The 7,708-nt window shown below is 28.6% G+C and overlaps 1 pseudogene; it reads right to left on the bottom strand.

Moving 5' to 3' along the window:
• Positions 1 to 5,628: 5,628 nt before the first annotated feature.
• LOC139901603 (bifunctional enolase 2/transcriptional activator-like) lies at positions 5,629 to 7,540 on the bottom strand (annotated as a pseudogene).
• Positions 7,541 to 7,708: the final 168 nt, after the last annotated feature.

Raw genomic sequence — 7,708 nt, 5'->3', positions numbered from 1 at the left:
GACAATTTACTAAACCTTGATGATTGATGCTCGATCGATTTTTGGATTTAGGAATTGAAGAAACCTTGAACTGTTATTTTTTTTCCTTCCTGAGTGTCAATCTGTTTTCGCGATCTGTTTAGGCCACCAACTAAAGCAAATCCATTACTTATTATCATATTATTATTATTATTACTATTATTATTATTATTATTATTATTATTATTATTATTATTATTATTATTATTATTATTATTATTATTATTATTATCATTATTATCATTATTATTATTATTATTATTATTATTTATTATTTATTATTATTAATATTTATTATTTATTATTATTATTATTTTTGTTAATATTAATATTTTTATTATTATTATGATTATGAATACTAAGATTTTAATAAGAGTATGATTATAAAATTAATAAAAATTATAAATGCAAATTTAAAAATGAAAATGAATAAAATTATAATTAGATTATAAGCATAATATATATATATTCTGATATTAAAAAAAAATGACGTAAGATATTAATTACTACTACAAAGTTTATAGGTCATAAAAGATCAGTATAAAGATATATAAAATTATTATTTTTAACAATAAGATTATTAATTTTAACATTATTATTATTATTAGTATCATTTTTATTATTACTAGTATCATTATTATTATTATAACAACTACATTATCATTATTATTATCATTACTTTAGTACTATTCTAATTATTATTTTTGCAAACAAAAGATATTTAAATAACAATAGAATTATTACATATATAATAAGTATATCTAATTACTACTTTCATATAAAAATAACATATATAGATATATATAACATTTGGGATAATAAATACATTACTATTTATATAAATAATATATTTATATAATTAATATATAAACTGGGTTGAATACCATTATATGTTCATTATATATTTTAATATATATAATTGATATAGGTTCGTGAATCCGAGGCCAACCCTACATTTGTTCAATGATGTCATATGTATTTTTACTACAAAATACAATATTGTGAGTTTCATTTGTTCCCTTTTACTCTTTACATTTTTGGGACTGAGAATACATGCGCTGTTTTTACAACTGCTTTATTAAATGCTTTTGAAATATCTTTTGAACTGCAAATACATGAAATGCTTTTATAAATGTTTGACGAGATAGACACAAGAAAAACATTCATCGAATGAATTATTATGCAGACAGAAGTTCTGCGGATTATTATTGAATTATGTGGACATGATAATTGCCACCGTTGAATTATGTGGACATGATAATTGCCACCGTTGAATTATGTGGACATGATAATTGCCACCGTTGAATTATGTGGACATGATAATTGCCACTAATTAATATGAATGTTATGTATCGAGAGAATGATTTTTATACACAGGTTATGTGTATTAGTTTTTGTGCACGAGATATGTGTACGGTTACTAAGATTTATGAAAAATGATTTCGTACACGAGAAAGGTGTACTGTATTTAAAAGATATCGCATGTACATTACATGTGGGTATAGGATTCGGGCCCATTTGTACCATGCAGCATTTAAATCTTGTGGTCTATCAAAATGATGAATTTTATTGTTTTATGATAAACCTATGAACTCACCAACCTTTTGGTTGACACTTTAAAGCATGTTTATTCTCAGGTATGAAAGAAACCTTCCGCTGTGCATTTGCTCATTTTAAAGACATTACTTGGAGTCGATCACCGCAATGGAACCAGATGTTGGTGACTTCGTCCCGATGGATTAGGATGGGGTTTGACATTAACCTTCCACATCAGCGCCACATCAACACCAATATCCTATAACTAACTCATAATTAAACACTCCCTATAATGGCTAAAACAAACTCCTCTTAATATACAACATACAAGCAATAAAGCATCAAGTCCAATAATAAAAAACCACTGGACCCACAATTCCTATAATTAAACTTAAAAATTCCGTTAAATTGATGGTGAATGCGGGTAACTAAAGCGGGTAACTAGCTCGTGCCTATGGTTAGTTACGGGTAATGACGGGTAATGAGCGGGTAATGAACTATAGGGAGTGGTCTTAGTGTTTTTTTTAAAAAGTGTCCGTTTTGAGTATAATTAGTGACATTGTGTTCGTAAAATTATTTCGAGTTTAACGATGGTGTTGGAAAAATTTAACTCGTTGCGAGCGAGAAGATGTGACCCGTTGAATATTTGAGTGAAGTTTATTTAAGATTTTTTATAAAAATGGTGATTTGACACTTTATCCCCCTGTTTTAGGGGTCGATTTTAATTTTTGAACAAAATGTGGGGGTGTTTGTGGCGAAATATAATTTAGCTAAAAGGAAAAAAAAAGGTAAAAAGTCTAAAATATCCTTGGTACTATTCATATTTTTGTCTAATAGATAGTATAGTAATAGTAACTAGTTGGGCGACCTAGCTTTGCGCCGGTTCTTCACCCTTGATTAACATTATTTACATATCTAATTATCGAAAAGTAATTATTTATCATTTTTGTTTCGTTTTGTCGAGGAAGGACCAAAAATAGTTATGTGGTTGATTTGTAATAAGCGTGAACGTAACTATTCATCATTTTGTTTCGTCTTGTCGAGAGAAAATACCCAAATGCTCATTCAATAAAGTGAGACGTACATCAACGATTGGTACAAACTATTTAATAAAATAGGAAAAACTATATATAATAACAATAAAACGGTTATTAAATAATGAGTTACGTAGTTAATTTATAATAAGAAAAAAATTTAAACAATAATCAAGTAAAAAATTATGTGATTGATTTAATAATAATAATAACAATAATAATAATAATAATAATAATAATAATAATAATAATAATAATAATAATAATGAATAGTTATGGAGTAGTAAAAATTATGTGGTCAATTCATAATGGATGAGAAGTTTAATGGTCAAATTATAAAGTGTAAAATATTTATGGTTAATTTGTAAAAGCTATAAAGGTAACTATTATAAAGTGTGGGTGAATTGTAAAAAATAAAAATAATGATAATGAGTAGTTGTGGAGTAGTGAAAATTATGTGGTCAATTTATGGTGGGTGAGAAGTTTGATGGTCTAATTATAAAGTGTGAAAAGTTTGTGGTGAATTTGTAAAAGATATAAAGTTAATTATTATATAGGGTGTGGGTGAATTATATAAAAAAAAAAGTTTGGTGTGCATTTGTGAAAGCTTAAAACTTTACTATTCATTTTGACTAGGCTATTTAGATATACTAGTTTAATACCCGCAATCTTGCGGGTTCGGTTAAGAAAATTTGTAAATGGATTTGTCACTAACTACTTAGTATTTAATATACATAAGACATTGTAACACATACTATCCACATTGCTTATGGAGTTTCATTAGGCTACTGCCATGTTCATTACTTACTTACAAATTACAACCAACATAGTAATTAATTACTAAGATTTCATAGGGAAGAGAAGCGACGTTGTGGGATGTAATTAGATATTAGTATTAGACGATGTAAATAAATAACAAAAATTATAATTAATGACATCAAGTGGCTGGCATTGGGCCTTAATGGTTCTAACCAGCAAATTATTAGTGTGTGTAGCTAGGTATAATTTTTGTAAATTATATTATAGATACATCAAAAAGGAATGAAATAAATGTTTATAGTTGTGACAAATACTCCGTATTAACCACCACAAGATAGTCCAATGGTTGGGGCCATGAATTCCTTGCAAAGAGGTATCAAGTTTGAATCATGTTAATGAATAATATTTAGTGGTGGTCACGGATAACTTAGCGAAAATTTGTACATGTAAATCATTTAACATGTCAATGACAATTGACAAGTTAGAAAACTTCGTCATAAAATGATTGTAAATTTTCTAATAGTGAGAATTGTTAAATATCAATTATCACTATGAAAATATATATCATCAACAAATGTAGGTTGTTTACAACTGATAAAGAAACAAAAAAAAACGTAAGTTTGTTGGATTTTAAAAAAATAAAGAAATTAACCTTATACTTAGCAACCTGTATCAAGTTTACACAACTTGACAAACCTTACAAACAACATATAAAAACTATAGAAAATGAGGTGCTTGTTGTAATTGATGATGTTTAGTACCTTTTTTACATCTGTTTCTTGACCATTTTTCTACTCAAAACAAAAAATTAAAACTCCTCTTCGGCTACTTCTTATTTTTGCAATCAAATTTCTCTGCATCTCCTTAATACTTTGAGGTCAATGAAGATCATCGACATTTTCAAAAAGACAGTCTGCATATGTAATAATATTGGGCATCCTTGGTCATAACATTTAATTTAAATTATATAAAAATCCAGTAAAAAGGCATAAGGATATAATTAATTAAAAAATTAGAGACAAGTAACATCATACCTTTGTTACAACTGGATAACTACCATGCTCACCCACACCATCCACCAAGTATTCCATATCGTTATTCATGGCGAATCACATCCTATCCATATCCAAATATTATAAAAAGACAGAACTATAACTACAAAAGTGTGTGATATTCACATAGCTCATACACTTATAGATTCAAGAGTCAAGACACCAATACCTATAAGTTTTTTTGGCAAGTAAAAGTTCCAAAGTTCCAATCGCTAATAGATCTATAAAAGTGAGGGTTCATGGGAGTGATCAATTTCCCATTTCAGATCCAACCTTATTCTAATAAGGTAACCTGATGGCTCTATGTAGGGTGAACATTTGGCTTATCTACCATTTGGGATATTATCATGATGCAAAAAAAAAACACATGTCATGATATAAGTTAAAAATGTTTTTAATAGTTTTAGCAATATAATACTAACATCATCAAGTTATTGGATAATACTGGTCATATCTTTTAAGAATTTCGATCTATAACATTTTTGGTATAGGCTAATCTTTTCTTCCATGCAGAGGCAAGTGACATCGAATGCGATTTGGTAAGTTAAAGGTAGTTCTGCTCTTGCATGAAAGGCAAAATGATGCAAAATGATTAACTGAAATATTTTTAATACGTATAAAAAATACCTCTAAAGAAGGATAATCGAAACTGATTGGATATAACTTTTGACATGTAAGGCATTAATCTCGACCGTAATCTTTCAGGCTCACATTGTTGCAGTTGCAAATCATAACCTTTTTTCGGCTCTTTGAGCGATAGGAACTACTGGCTGCTATGAGTGATGTTCATTCCAGGAACGTTGACCTACTATTGCTACTGAACTTGCTAATATAAACATAAACAAACTGTGTTTATATTAGCTACAAATCAAAAACTATATAAAAGAAACAACGACAAAGAAAATAGAATATATATATATATATATATATATATATATATATATATATATATATATATATATATATATATATATATATATATATATATATATATAGAGAGAGAGAGAGAGAGAGAGAGAGATAGAGATTTAATCAAGAGTATAACAGAAGATAATCGTAACATACGTAGTGACAAAAAAACAGAAAAATACAAAGATAATGACGATATAAGGCTATAACAGAGCCAACGAAATTGTACATATTTTGCATATTAAATATGTAATTTAGGTCAAATGGTCAAATTTAGGTCACCTTAACTCTCTGCAACACAATTAAATATGTAATTTAGGTCAAATGGTCATAGTTTTGACAAGTTTAAGTATTACACTACTACAAGCAACAATTATAACTGTAGGGTTAGTGATCTAAAGATCGTATCCAACAACATGTACTTTGTCACGACATTCTCAGGTAATTTTGCCATAGTGCATCTATATAATCTTGCTCAAATGGATCTTCAATGGACACAATAGGGTGGCTACAAAGGACTTGTAAAGATCTTTGAGTTGTAGTCTTGAAATATAAACCGAATCTTGATTCACTATAACATAATTAGTACTCTTGAAATATCATATCACCACAAATTGGACCATTTTTAGTCAATGGATAAAATTTACCAGATCAGGTAATTCGGTTATAATTGTTAAAGAAAGTTATAATTTCTGCATTGAGCGATTTAAAGTAGTCACCTTTCCTGTGTAACCAGCTTGAGCTATGGCTGTATTGAGCAACTCAAGGCCCTCCTTGTTTTCTAAAACCTCAAACACACATTATCATGTTAGAAGCTGCTAATAAGTTGTGCTAGAAAATTAAACCGGTGCACAAAGTGATATATGAAACTGGGAAACCATGATTACCTGATTAGGAGCAAAACCACCTTCATTACCAACATATGTTGCATCATTCCCATATCTCTACTTAATAACAGACTGCGAACACAAAAAATTAAAGTTTACTTTGAGTATTCATACACTAAAATACAGAGTATACAATAGCAGTACAAATAACATGGTTAAATTTGGAAACCACCTATTCAAATAACGCATAAATAAATTAATATATATAAGCATTAGGGGCCCCGAATAATATTCAATTAACAAACACATATTAAGTCTATAGTAATGACCTCTATACATATTATGTATAACTCATAGCTGTTTAAGAAAACAGCTATAAAAATCAAAGTACGCAAATTCGATATCTAAATTGGGTTTAATAACTCACTTCCAACGGAGTTGATTCTTCATAAGAACTCATCATAAACCTATTTAACCCCAACTGTTTCGCAAGCAGAAATTTGTGACTCCAATAGATCAATCAACCTGGAAGTCAAAATCAGAAATCAAAAGAAAATTTATTGTCATAGAGGGTTGAATGTATAGTGAAGAGATGGAAGCCTTATATGCATTACCTGACTTATAGAAGACCTCTGGCATTTGAAAGAAAAAAACTATACAGTGAAGCAAATCTGTTTAAACATATGGAAAAAAAGTTGTTAAAAACCTATATGGTGAATAAACAACAATAACAGCAATAAAGTAAATAAAAATACAGAATATGGAGGTACTGAGCCAAATCCTATTATATATGCTGAAATCCATCATTTTGTTTTTACACATATTAACATTAATAGATAGTTAAATCCTCAAACAATATGATTTCGATCAAATACCAAACAGTAATAGTGAATATAGTTGCAAATTAGCCCAAATTTTTATTGAAGAAACCAAGTAGCTGCAGTTTATTAGCCCAATTAGTAATTATTAATTACATTATGCGTTCTTTAATTAGTAATTATTTTGCAAACGGTACTGATTGTTTACAAACCCATTATAAAATAATGAGTAATTAAAAATATATAAATGAAATACATAACTGCTACTTAAGTATCATCATAGTACTGATAAAAAGGTTTAAGAACTTTATAATGAAATCAACCTATTGTACTGTATATAGATAGAAATTACTCCACTGTTACTGTATATAGATAGAAATTACTGTTTTGACCCATCATTCCACCGGCCTTACCCGACCATATTTCCACCTCTACTTTATACAACAAAAAAGCTGAAGGTGAATATCGTCGTTAAACATAGCTTTATATTGAATTATATCAAAATTTATATAGCTAAGCTAGTATTGGTGTACCAGTAAGAGAGCAATAATCTGTATGCCAGCCACACCATGATGACATGAAGTCATTGTCTTTGGGATCATTACTGCAAGAAAAACTGTTTTGGATGGCTAATTGGGTACTGGATCAAGCTTGGCCTCACATGTACGGAACCTCCTAAATCATTGTAAGTAGGCTTAGTTAGTCATATTACGACATATATTAGTTATTAAAAAGAAACCATGATATCGTTAGGA

This window comes from Rutidosis leptorrhynchoides, chromosome 3 (genome assembly GCF_046630445.1).
Source record: "Rutidosis leptorrhynchoides isolate AG116_Rl617_1_P2 chromosome 3, CSIRO_AGI_Rlap_v1, whole genome shotgun sequence".
NCBI classification, from domain to species: domain Eukaryota; kingdom Viridiplantae; phylum Streptophyta; class Magnoliopsida; order Asterales; family Asteraceae; genus Rutidosis; species Rutidosis leptorrhynchoides.
Note: the sequence above shows the minus strand (reverse complement) of the source record. Positions and strands in the feature narration are given on the sequence as shown.